At 40.0% G+C, this 12,364-nt stretch overlaps 9 non-coding genes across 9 annotated transcripts; all 9 read left to right on the top strand.

Annotated features, from left to right (window-relative positions):
* Positions 1-1,945: 1,945 nt before the first annotated feature.
* TRNAC-GCA (transfer RNA cysteine (anticodon GCA)) lies at positions 1,946-2,017 on the top strand. The gene has a single exon. It is a non-coding gene; the product is annotated as a tRNA-Cys (tRNA).
* Positions 2,018-3,027: 1,010 nt separating this feature from the next.
* TRNAC-GCA (transfer RNA cysteine (anticodon GCA)) lies at positions 3,028-3,099 on the top strand. Its single transcript has one exon. It is a non-coding gene; the product is annotated as a tRNA-Cys (tRNA).
* Positions 3,100-4,109: 1,010 nt separating this feature from the next.
* On the top strand, positions 4,110-4,181 carry TRNAC-GCA (transfer RNA cysteine (anticodon GCA)). Its single transcript has one exon. It is a non-coding gene; the product is annotated as a tRNA-Cys (tRNA).
* Positions 4,182-5,193: 1,012 nt separating this feature from the next.
* Positions 5,194-5,265, top strand: TRNAC-GCA (transfer RNA cysteine (anticodon GCA)). The gene has a single exon. It is a non-coding gene; the product is annotated as a tRNA-Cys (tRNA).
* A 1,015-nt stretch (positions 5,266-6,280) lies between these two features.
* Positions 6,281-6,352, top strand: TRNAC-GCA (transfer RNA cysteine (anticodon GCA)). The gene has a single exon. It is a non-coding gene; the product is annotated as a tRNA-Cys (tRNA).
* Positions 6,353-7,363: 1,011 nt separating this feature from the next.
* TRNAC-GCA (transfer RNA cysteine (anticodon GCA)) lies at positions 7,364-7,435 on the top strand. The gene has a single exon. It is a non-coding gene; the product is annotated as a tRNA-Cys (tRNA).
* A 1,012-nt stretch (positions 7,436-8,447) lies between these two features.
* Positions 8,448-8,519, top strand: TRNAC-GCA (transfer RNA cysteine (anticodon GCA)). The gene has a single exon. It is a non-coding gene; the product is annotated as a tRNA-Cys (tRNA).
* Positions 8,520-9,531: 1,012 nt separating this feature from the next.
* TRNAC-GCA (transfer RNA cysteine (anticodon GCA)) lies at positions 9,532-9,603 on the top strand. Its single transcript has one exon. It is a non-coding gene; the product is annotated as a tRNA-Cys (tRNA).
* A 1,011-nt stretch (positions 9,604-10,614) lies between these two features.
* On the top strand, positions 10,615-10,686 carry TRNAC-GCA (transfer RNA cysteine (anticodon GCA)). The gene has a single exon. It is a non-coding gene; the product is annotated as a tRNA-Cys (tRNA).
* Positions 10,687-12,364: the final 1,678 nt, after the last annotated feature.

The following is a 12,364-nucleotide window of genomic DNA, read 5'->3' as shown; positions in this document are numbered from 1 at the left end:
GGCTGGTATGCCCGAAGCGGCGTAGCCGGGGCGCGCCCTTTCCCGCCCTAGAGTGGGCTGGCCTAGACACTGACGCGGCTGGCCACGCCCTCGGGGCAGGCAGGGGCTGGTTTACGCCCGCCCTGAAGACGGATAAGAAGGGACGCCAGACCAGAAGACATCCTCTTGTTCCTGTGCTCTGAAGCTGCACCTCCTCGCTGCACGTGAGCTCGAGACGGAACGAAGAGCCAATTTTGACCCACCCACCAGCCCCTGAAGACAGCCAGTTGTTTGTAATAAAATGGATCGATAATTCTATTTCGTTTACAGGTTGTGGTATTATCGTGTTGATATTGAGTATGTAATAAAGTTGGTCGATTTTATGTATGTTTTGTGATTAAAGATATTCGGTTTTTTAGTGTCCATTTATAAGCATGCTTCTTTTGGTCATAGTGGCCAATGTATTGTTGGTTTAGTTAGCATTGTTGTATTTATTTTGGTCGGGCGGTAAGGTCATGATCGGTGAGCAGTAATTGGAAGATCCCTATGAGTGGGCGTCACCCAACACGGATGGGAGCGCTCGGGAGAGGTGGCCTTTGGCCCCTCAACGGGGAGGCGGTCCTGTCTAAGGAGAGGCCGCCGGAAGGAAAGGAAAGGCGGTCAAGGCCCCTTCCTGTGTAGGAGGGGTTACAGCCCCCTCCTGGGGAATTTCCCGGGGCCAGTGACGTCTGCGACGGCAGATGTGGTAAGTTGTGTGGGGTTTGGGGGGAGGTCTACGCTACCTTCTAGATACTCACACGAGTCCTCGAACGACCTTTAAGTGGCGTCGAGTTTATTGGGGCCCCCGTCAAGTCAAGGGAAATTGGTAGTTGCACTTGAGGTACGCCTCAGTGCTGTCGCCCCTCCCAAGTGGGGGGGGGGTATTTCTGGTTAGGGATCTTGACACCGGTTACGACCTTGCCGTTGGCCCTTAAACGTTAGGATGTACAATTTCAATATTTCAAGAAAATGTTTTGTAGGTTGTTAGTTCGGCTAGGAGAACCTCTGTATTAGAGAATCTGTTAAGGTTAGCCAAACATCGCAATGTGGTAATGAAATTGTACATTAATATGAAACTGTTTAATGTTATAATTTTTTGTTTTAATAAATACGGCCGGGGAGGGTCACTCCCTCCCTCTTCCAAAAACTTCAAGAACTGTTTCCGGTTTCCCTCCTTTGGGGATTGTGTTGAGAGGGGGTGGCGGGTATCTCAGCCATAAAAAAAATGGCTTAGAATACTGTGCAGCGATGCAGTCAGTCTATTTCTCATTTCACCTGTGTCCTCAGTCTTACATATATTCCAGCTTTTCCCTGTGCATTAAAAGTATGTTCTTGTTTGAAGCACTTCATTTTTGTGCAACGTAGGAACTATTTAATTTCTCCTTGAAAGCTCTGCCTACGTGCAAGATGTTCAAACCCTCGTTGCAGTTGCAAGAAGGCTGGTCTGAAGAATCAGGCCAGTTGCAAGCACAAAGTGCCTTTTTTTGATGTATTAAATCGAAGGTACTTGAAAGGGGTGTTTGGGTGTTCCTTCCAAATACCGAATTGTAGTGGTATGTAGAAATGTTTTTCCTCCGTAATTTGGCCAAAAAACAATCATACTTTACCACCATCTCGGTGATTGTGGTAACCAATCATCAAATGATAATGTGTCACGTAAAAACCTCTTCCCCTTTAAGAATGTTTCAAAACAATCATTGTATGTAGAGGCATTGGTCTTATGTACCACTGCCTATTCAAATAAAATAGCAATGAAACAAATTAATCCGTCTTTTAAATGATCCAGTTTTACTTTAATAAATAATATTAACTACTACTTCTCCTGTTCCACAGTTTCAAGCCTGTACTTTCCGGCACAACTTAGCATGATCCTCTCACTCTTTCATGATGTACTGATATTATGTCATTCTGATTTTACTGAAAAGCTGGGGATATAGCTCAGTGGTAGAGCATTTGACTGCAGATCAAGAGGTCCCTGGTTCAAATCCGGGTGTCCCCTCAGACTATTTTGATTCTGTTGTTTGTAGTTGGGACTTTTCATCAATTCCTTTTGGATCATCTTTGACAGAGTCAGTGTTCCCTTGGATATTGCACTTTAATATCATTACAGAGTTTGCTGCTCAAAACCTGTGAGTAAATGCAGTTTTAACACTCAGCTTGGTGTTCCATTTGGGAACTTTCTGAAAGAATATTGAACTATTTTGGAATTTGGCTCTTCCTTTTACAGCACTAAAGAAAGGGAATGGACTATGAAATAAATTGACATTTTTGTTATACTGTTTGGTGCTTTCTTGAATCGCACTAAAGAAATGGCTTAGAATACTGTGCAGCGATGCAGTCAGTCTATTTCTCATTTCACCTGTGTCCTCAGTCTTACATATATTCCACCTTTTCCCTGTGCATCCAAAGTATGTGCTTGTTTGAAGCACTTCATTTTTGTGCAACGTAGGAACTATTTAATTTCTCCTTAATTGGTCTGCCTATGTGCAAGATGTACGAACCATTGTTGCAGTTGCAAGAAGGCTGGCCTGAAGAATCAGGCCATTTGCAAGCACAAAGTGGCTTTTTCTGATGTTTTAAATCGAAGGTCCGTGAAAGGGGTGTTTGGGTGTACCTTCCAAATACCGAATTGCAGTGGTATGTAGAAATGTTTTTCCACCGTAATGTGACCCAAAACAATCATACTTCATCACCATCTGAGTGATTGTGGTAACCAAACATGAAACAATAAGGTATCCCGTAAAAACCTCTTCCCCTTTGAGAGTGTTTCAAAACAAACATTTTAAGTACAGGCATTGGTCCTATGTACCACTGCCTATTCAAATTAAATACCAATCAAACAAATACATATTTTTTTTAATGATCCATTTTTCCTTTAATAAATAATATTAAGAACTACTTCTACAGTTCCAAAGTTTCAAGGTTGTACTTTCCGGCACAACTTAGCATGATCCTCTCACTCTTTCATGATGTACTGATATATTGTCATTCTGATCTTGGCTGACAGCTGTGGATATAGCTCAGTGGTAGAGCATTTGACTGCAGATCAAGAGGTCCCTGGTTCAAATCCGGGTGTCCCCTCGTACTATTTTGAATCTGCTGTTTGTAGTTGGGAATTTTCATGAATCCCATTTGGATCATCTTTGACATAGTCAGTGTTCCCTTGGATGTTACACTTTAATAACATTACAGTGTTGCTGATTAAAACTTGTGAGTAACTGCATTTTTTACACTGGGCTTGGTATTCCCTCTGGGAAATTTCTGAAACATCATTGATCTATTTTGGAATTCGGCTCTACCTTTCACAGCTCTAAACAAAGGGAATGGACTATGAAACCAATTGACAAATTTGTTATACTGTTTGGTGCTCTCTTGAATCGCACTAAAGAAATGGCTTAGAATACTGGGCAGCTATGCAATCAATCTATTTCTCATTACACCTGTGTCCTCAGTCTTACATATATTCCATCTCTTCTCTGTCCATACAAAGTATGTGTTTGTTTGAAGCACTTCATTTTTGTGCAACTTAGGAACTATTTAATTTCTCCTTGAAAGCTCTGCCTACGTGCAAGATGTACAAACCCTCGTTGCAGTTGCAAGAAGGCTGGTCTGAAGAATCAGGCCAGTTGCAAGCACAAAGTGGCTTTTTTTGATGTATTAAATTGAAGGTACTTGAAAGGGGTGTTTGGGTGTTCCTTCCAAATACCGAATTGTAGTGGTATGTAGATATGTTTTTCCATCGTAATTTGGCCAAAAAACAATCATACTTCACCACCATCTCGGTGATCGTGGTAACCAATCATCAAATGATAATGTGTCACGTAAAACCTCTTCCCCTTTAAGAATGTTTCAAAACAATCATTGTATGTAGAGGCATTGGTCCTATGTACCACTGCCTATTCAAATAAAATAGCAATGAAACAAATTAATCCGTTTTTTAAATGATACAGATTTCCTTTAATAAATAATATTAGCTACTACTTCTCCTGTTCCACAGTTTCAAGCCTGTACTTTCCGGCACAAATTAGCATGATCCTCTCACTCTTTCATGATGTACTGATATTATGTCATTCTGATTTTACTGAAAAGCTGGGGATATAGCTCAGTGGTAGAGCATTTGACTGCAGATCAAGAGGTCCCTGGTTAAAATCCGGGTGTCCCCTCAGACTATTTTGATTCTGTTGTTTGTAGTTGGGACTTTTCATCAATTCCTTTTGGATCATCTTTGACAGAGTCAGTGTTCCCTTGGATTTTGCACTTTAATAGCATTACATAGTTTGCTGCTCAAAATCTGTGAGTATATGGAGTTTTAACACTCGGCTTGGTATTCCCTTTGGGAAATTTCTGAAAGATCATTGATCTATTTTGGAATTTGGCTCTTCCTTTTACAGCACTAAAGAAAGGGAATGGACTATGAAACAAATTGACAAATTTGTTATACTGTTTGGTGCTCTCTTGAATCGCGCTAAAGAAATGGCTTAGAATACTGTGCAGCGATGCAGTCAGTCTATTTCTCATTTCACCTATGTCCTCAGTCTTACATATATTCCACCTTTTCCCTGTGCATTAAAAGTATGTGCTTGTTTCAAGCACTTCATTTTTGTGCAACGTAGGAACTATTTAATTTCTCCTTGAAAGCTCTGCCTACGTGCAAGATGTTCAAACCCTTGTTGCAGTTGCAACAAGGCTGGTCTGAAGAATCAGGCCAGTTGCAAGCACAAAGTGGCTTTTTTTTATGTATTAAATCGAAGGTACTTTAAAGGGGTGTTTGGGTGTTCCTTCCAAATACCGAATTGTAGTGGTATGTAGAAATGTTTTTCCTCCATAATTTGGCCAAAAAACAATCATACTTCACCACCATCTCGGTATTTGTGGTAACCAATCATCAAATGATAATGTGTCACGTAAAAACCTCTTCCCCTTTAAGAATGTTTCAAAACAATCATTGTATGTAGAGGCATTGGTCTTATGTACCACTGCCTATTCAAATAAATTAGCAATGAAACAAATTAATCTGTTTTTTAAATGAGCCAGTTTTACTTTAATAAATAATATTAAGGACTACTTCTCCTGTTCCACAGTTTCAAGCCTGTACTTTCCGGCACAACTTAGCATGATCCTCTCACTTTTTCATGATGTACTGATATTATGTCATTCTGACTTTACTGAAAAGCTGGGGATATAGCTCAGTGGTAGAGCATTTGACTGCAGATCAAGAGGTCCCTGGTTCACATCCGGGTGTCCCCTCAGATTATTTTGATTCTGTTGTTTGTAGTTGGGACTTTTCATCAATTCCTTTTGGATCATCTTTGACAGAGTCAGTGTTCCCTTGGATATTGCACTTTAATATCATTACAGAGTTTGCTGCTCAAAACCTGTGAGTAAATGCAGTTTTAACACTCGGCTTGGTGTTCCCTTTGGGAACTTTCTGAAAGATCATTGATCTATTTTGGAATTTGGCTCTTCCTTTTACAGCACTAAAGAAAGGGAATGGACTATGAAATAAATTGACAAATTTGTTATACTGTTTGGTGCTTTCTTGAATCGCACTAAAGAAATGGCTTAGAATACTGTGCAGCGATACAGTCAGTCTATTTCTCATTTCACCTGTGTCCTCAGTCTTACATATATTCCACCTTTTCCCTGTGCATCCAAAGTATGTGCTTGTTTGAAGCACTTCATTTTTGTGCAACGTAGGAACTATTTAATTTCTCCTTAAATGCTCTGCCTACGTGCAAGATGTACGAACCATTGTTGCAGTTGCAAGAAGGCTGGCCTCAAGTATCAGGCCATTTGCAAGCACAATGTGGCTTTTTCTGATGTTTTAAATCGAAGGTCCGTGAAAGGGGTGTTTGGGTGTACCTTCCAAATACCGAATTGTAGTGGTATGTAGAAATGTTTTTCCACCGTAATGTGACCCAAAACAATCATACTTCATCACCATCTGAGTGATTGTGGTAACCAAACATGAAACAATAAGGTATCCCGTAAAAACCTCTTCCCCTTTGAGAATGTTTCAAAACAAACATTTTAAGTGCAGGCATTGGTCCTATGTACCACTGCCTATTCAAATAAAATACCAATCAAACAAATACACATATTTTTTTCTTTAATGATCCATTTTTCCTTTAATAAATAATATTAAGAACTACTTCTACAGTTCTACAGTTTCAAGGTTGTACTTTCCGGCACAACTTAGCATGATCCTCTCACTCTTTCATGATGTACTGATATATTGTCATTCTGATCTTGGCTGACAGCTGGGGATATAGCTCAGTGGTAGAGCATTTGACTGCAGATCAAGAGGTCCCTGGTTCAAATCCGGGTGTCCCCTAATACTATTTTGAATCTGCTGTTTGTAGTTGGGAATTTTCATGAATCCCATTTGGATCATCTTTGACATAGTCAGTGTTCCCTTGGATGTTACACTTTAATAACATTACAGTGTTGCTGATTAAAACTTGTGAGTAACTGCATTTTTTACACTGGGCTTGGTATTCCCTATGGGAAATTTCTGAAACATCATTGATCTATTTTGGAATTCGGCTCTACCTTTCACAGCTCTAAACAAAGGGAATGGACTATGAAACCAATTGACAAATTTGTTATACTGTTTGGTGCTCTCTTGAATCGCACTAATGAAATGGCTTAGAATACTGGGCAGCTATGCAATCAATCTATTTCTCATTACACCTGTGTCCTCAGTCTTACATATATTCCATCTCTTCTCTGTCCATACAAAGTATGTGTTTGTTTGAAGCACTTCATTTTTGTGCAACGTAGGAACTATTTAATTTCTCCTTGAAAGCTCTGCCTACGTGCAAGATGTACAAACCCTCGTTGCAGTTGCAAGAAGGCTGGTCTGAAGAATCAGGCCAGTTGCAAGCACAAAGTGGCTTTTTTTGATGTATTAAATCGAAGGTACTTGAAAGGGGTGTTTGGGTGTTCCTTCCAAATACCGAATTGTAGTGGTATGTAGAAATGTTTTTCCATCGTAAATTGGCCAAAAAACAATCATACTTCACCACCATCTCGGTGATTGTGGTAACCAATCATCAAATGATAATGTGTCACGTAAAAACCTCTTCCCCTTTAAGAATGTTTCAAAACAATCATTGTATGTAGAGGCATTGGTCCTATGTACCACTGCCTATTCAAATAAAATAGCAATGAAACAAATTAATCCGTTTTTTAAATGATACAGATTTCCTTTAATAAATAATATTAGCTACTACTTCTCCTGTTCCACAGTTTCAAGCCTGTACTTTCCGGCACAACTTAGCATGATCCTCTCACTCTTTCATGATGTACTGATATTATGTCATTCTGATTTTACTGAAAAGCTGGGGATATAGCTCAGTGGTAGAGCATTTGACTGCAGATCAAGAGGTCCCTGGTTCAAATCCGGGTGTCCCCTCAGACTATTTTGATTCTGTTGTTTGTAGTTGGGACTTTTCATCAATTCCTTTTGGATCATCTTTGACAGAGTCAGTGTTCCCTTGGATTTTGCACTTTAATAGCATTACATAGTTTGCTGCTCAAAACCTGTGAGTAAATGGAGTTTTACCACTCGGCTTGGTATTCCCTTTGGGAAATTTCTGAAAGATCATTGATCTATTTTGGAATTTGGCTCTTCCTTTTACAGCACTAAAGAAAGGGAATGGACTATGAAACAAATTGACAAATGTGTTATACTGTTTGGTGCTCTCTTGAATCGCACTAAAGAAATGGCTTAGAATACTGTGCAGCGATGCAGTCAGTCTATTTCTCATTTCACCTATGTCCTCAGTCTTACATATATTCCACCTTTTCCCTGTGCATTAAAAGTATGTGCTTGTTTGAAGCACTTCATTTTTGTGCAACGTAGGAACTATTTAATTTCTCCTTGAAAGCTCTGCCTACGTGCAAGATGTTCAAACCCTTGTTGCAGTTGCAACAAGGCTGGTCTGAAGAATCAGGCCAGTTGCAAGCACAAAGTGGCTTTTTTTGATGTATTAAATCGAAGGTACTTGAAAGGGGTGTTTGGGTGTTCCTTCCAAATACCGAATTGTAGTGGTATGTAGAAATGTTTTTCCTCCATAATTTGGCCAAAAAACAATCATACTTCACCACCATCTCGGTGATTGTGGTAACCAATCATCAAATGATAATGTGTCACGTAAAAACCTCTTCCCCTTTAAGAATGTTTCAAAACAATCATTGTATGTAGAGGCATTGGTCTTATGTACCACTGCCTATTCAAATAAAATAGCAATGAAACAAATTAATCTGTTTTTTAAATGAGCCAGTTTTACTTTAATAAATAATATTAAGGACTACTTCTCCTGTTCCACAGTTTCAAGCCTGTACTTTCCGGCACAATTTAGCATGATCCTCTCACTCTTTCATGATGTACTGATATTATGTCATTCTGATTTTACTGAAAAGCTGGGGATGTAGCTCAGTGGTAGAGCATTTGACTGCAGATCAAGAGGTCCCTGGTTCAAATCCGTGTGTCCCCTCAGACTATTTTGATTCTGTTGTTTGTAGTTGGGACTTTTCATCATTTCCTTTTGGATCATCTTTGACAGAGTCAGTGTTCCCTTGGATTTTGCACTTTAATAGCATTACATAGTTTGCTGCTCAAAACCTGTGAGTAAATGGAGTTTTAACACTCGGCTTGGTATTCCCTTTGGGAAATTTCTGAAAGATCATTGATCTATTTTGGAATTTGGCTCTTCCTTTTACAGCACTAAAGAAAGGGAATGGACTATGAAACAAATTGACAAATTTGTTATACTGTTTGGTGCTCTCTTGAATCGCACTAAAGAAATGGCTTAGAATACTGTGCAGCGATGCAGTCAGTCTATTTCTCATTTCACCTATGTCCTCAGTCTTACATATATTCCACCTTTTCCCTGTGCATTAAAAGTATGTGCTTGTTTGAAGCACTTCATTTTTGTGCAACGTAGGAACTATTTAATTTCTCCTTGAAAGCTCTGCCTACGTGCAAGATGTACAAACCCTCGTTGCAGTTGCAAGAAGGCTGGTCTGAAGAATCAGGCCAGTTGCAAGCACAAAGTGGCTTTTTTTGATGTATTAAATCGAAGGTACTTGAAAGCGGTGTTTGGGTGTTCCTTCCAAATACCGAATTGTAGTGGTATGTAGAAATGTTTTTCCATCGTAATTTGGCCAAAAAACAATCATACTTTACCACCATCTCGGTGATTGTGGTAACCAATCATCAAATGATAATGTGTCACGTAAAAACCTCTTCCCCTTTAAGAATGTTTCAAAACAATCATTGTATGTAGAGGCATTGGTCCTATGTACCACTGCCTATTCAAATAAAATAGCAATGAAACAAATTAATCCGTTTTTTAAATGATACAGATTTCCTTTAATAAATAATATTAACTACTACTTCTCCTGTTCCACAGTTTCAAGCCTGTACTTTCCGGCACAACTTAGCATGATCCTCTCACTCTTTCATGATGTACTGATATTATGTCATTCTGATTTTACTAAAAAGCTGGGGATATACCTCAGTGGTAGAGCATTTGACTGCAGATCAAGAGGTCCCTGGTTCAAATCCGTGTGTCCCCTCAGACTATTTTGATTCTGTTGTTTGTAGTTGGTACTTTTCATCAATTCCTTTTGGATCATCTTCGACAGAGTCAGTGTTCTCTTGGATATTGCACTTTAATAGCATTACATAGTTTGCTGCTCAAAACCTGTGAGTAAATGGAGTTTTAACACTCGGCTTGGTATTCCCTTTGGGAAATTTCTGAAAGATCATTGATCTATTTTGGAATTTGGCTCTTCCTTTTACAGCACTAAAGAAAAGGAATGGACTATGAAACAAATTGACAAATTTGTTATACTGTTTGGTGCTCTCTTGAATCGCACTAAAGAAATGGCTTAGAATACTGTGCAGCGATGCAGTCAGTCTATTTCTCATTTCACCTGTGTCCTCAGTCTTACATATATTCCAGCTTTTCCCTGTGCATTAAAAGTATGTGCTTGTTTGAAGCACTTCATTTTTGTGCAACGTAGGAACTATTTAATTTCTCCTTGAAAGCTCTGCCTACGTGCAAGATGTTCAAACCCTCGTTGCAGTTGCAAGAAGGCTGGTCTGAAGAATCAGGCCAGTTGCAAGCACAAAGTGGCTTTTTTGATGTATTAAATCGAAGGTACTTGAAAGGGGTGTTTGGGTGTTCCTTCCAAATACCGAATTGTAGTGGTATGTAGAAATGTTTTTCCTCCGTAATTTGGCCAAAAAACAATCATACTTCACCACCATCTCGGTGATTGTGGTAACCAATCATCAAATGATAATGTGTCACGTAAAAACCTCTTCCCCTTTAAGAATGTTTCAAAACAATCATTGTATGTAGAGGCATTGGTCTTATGTACCACTGCCTATTCAAATAAAATAGCAATGAAACAAATTAATCTGTTTTTTAAATGATCCAGTTTTACTTTAATAAATAATATTAAGGACTACTTCTCCTGTTCCACAGTTTCAAGCCTGTACTTTCCGGCAGAACTTAGCATGATCATCTCACTCTTTCATGATGTACTGATATTATGTCATTCTGATTTTACTGAAAAGGTGGGGATATAGCTCAGTGGTAGAGCATTTGACTGCAGATCAAGAGGTCCCTGGTTCAGATCCGGGTGTCCCCTCAGACTATTTTGATTCTGTTGTTTGTAGTTGGGACTTTTCATCAATTCCTTTTGGATCATCTTTGACAGAGTCAGTGTTCCCTTGGATATTGCACTTTAATATCATTACAGAGTTTGCTGCTCAAAACCTGTGAGTAAATGCAGTTTTAACACTCGGCTTGGTGTTCCATTTGGGAACTTTCTGAAAGATCATTGAACTATTTTGGAATTTGGCTCTTCCTTTTACAGCACTAAAGAAAGGGAATGGACTATGAAATAAATTGACAAATTTGTTATACTGTTTGGTGCTTTCTTAAATCGCACTAAAGAAATGGCTTAGAATACTGTGCAGCGATGCAGTCAGTCTATTTCTCATTTCACCTGTGTCCTCAGTCTTACATATATTCCACCTTTTCCCTGTGCATCCAAAGTATGTGCTTGTTTGAAGCACTTCATTTTTGTGCAACGTAGGAACTATTTAATTTCTCCTTAAATGCTCTGCCTACGTGCAAGATGTACGAACCATTGTTGCAGTTGCAAGAAGGCTGGCCTGAAGAATCAGGCCATTTGCAAGCACAAAGTGGCTTTTTCTGATGTTTTAAATCGAAGGTCCGTGAAACGGGTGTTTGGGTGTACCTTCCAAATACCGAATTGTAGTGGTATGTAGAAATGTTTTTCCACCGTAATGTGACCCAAAACAATCATACTTCATCACCATCTGAGTGATTGTGGTAACCAAACATGAAACAATAAGGTATCCCGTAAAAACCTCTTCCCCTTTTTTTTTTTTTTAAACCTTTATTTGGAGACAAGAAGGTACAAGGGGAGTGTACATTCAAAACATACAGTCACAATCAGCCATTACAGTGGTACGTCAGTGCCTAGAAAGCATACAAAAAATACATAAATAATGAGACACAAGGAAGTACAGGGCAGGGCATCAGTCAATACCAGGAGCACCAACGAGATGTGCAAGAGATATTAAAATACAGTGATCCAGCATGGGCAGGCGAGCCAATAAGACAATGCAATATGAATACAGTACATCAGCGGAGAACACATTAGCCAGAGGGGACACAAGTATGAGAAGCACTGGATAGGAGGGTGCCGCATAGGGATACAATCTGGATTCCCGTTAAACTACCTGTCCGAAGGGAGACTCCCACCCTCCCATAGCTCGCAGGAAAAGGAGACAGTCAGCTCCCCCCCGATATCGAAAGAACAGCAGGTGTCGTGTGAAATCCCAGCCCATCACGTTGTCATCAGCCTATCCCCTCACGGTCCTCAAGGTCAGAATCAGAGTCCCGCGCCGCTCTGGTCAGGAGGTACACCTGAAGCGGACTCCAAAAATCCTTTGGTCTGCATCGAACAGGCATCAAGTCAGAATAGATGTTATACTGATCCTGACAGTAAATGAGGTCAGTCACCCAGTCTTGAAAGCGCGGCACCCTACCAAGACCCCAGCAACAAGCAACCCTACGCTTAGCCAACAACAAGGCCACGTCAACAAATCTACGGTGAGGGGCAGGTACGTCTTTAGAAAAGCCAAGTAACATCACCAAGGGGTCAAACGCCACCCCATCCTCCGCCATAACCTGCAGGGCTTCATGAACCTGGGTCCAATATTCCGCAACCCCCGCACAGCTCCAAGCCACATGCAAAAAATCAGCGCCCTCCGCTCGACATCTAGCACACCTAT

Source organism: Lissotriton vulgaris, chromosome 1_1 (genome assembly GCF_964263255.1).
Source record: "Lissotriton vulgaris chromosome 1_1, aLisVul1.2, whole genome shotgun sequence".
NCBI lineage: Eukaryota > Metazoa > Chordata > Amphibia > Caudata > Salamandridae > Lissotriton > Lissotriton vulgaris.
Note: the sequence above shows the minus strand (reverse complement) of the source record. Positions and strands in the feature narration are given on the sequence as shown.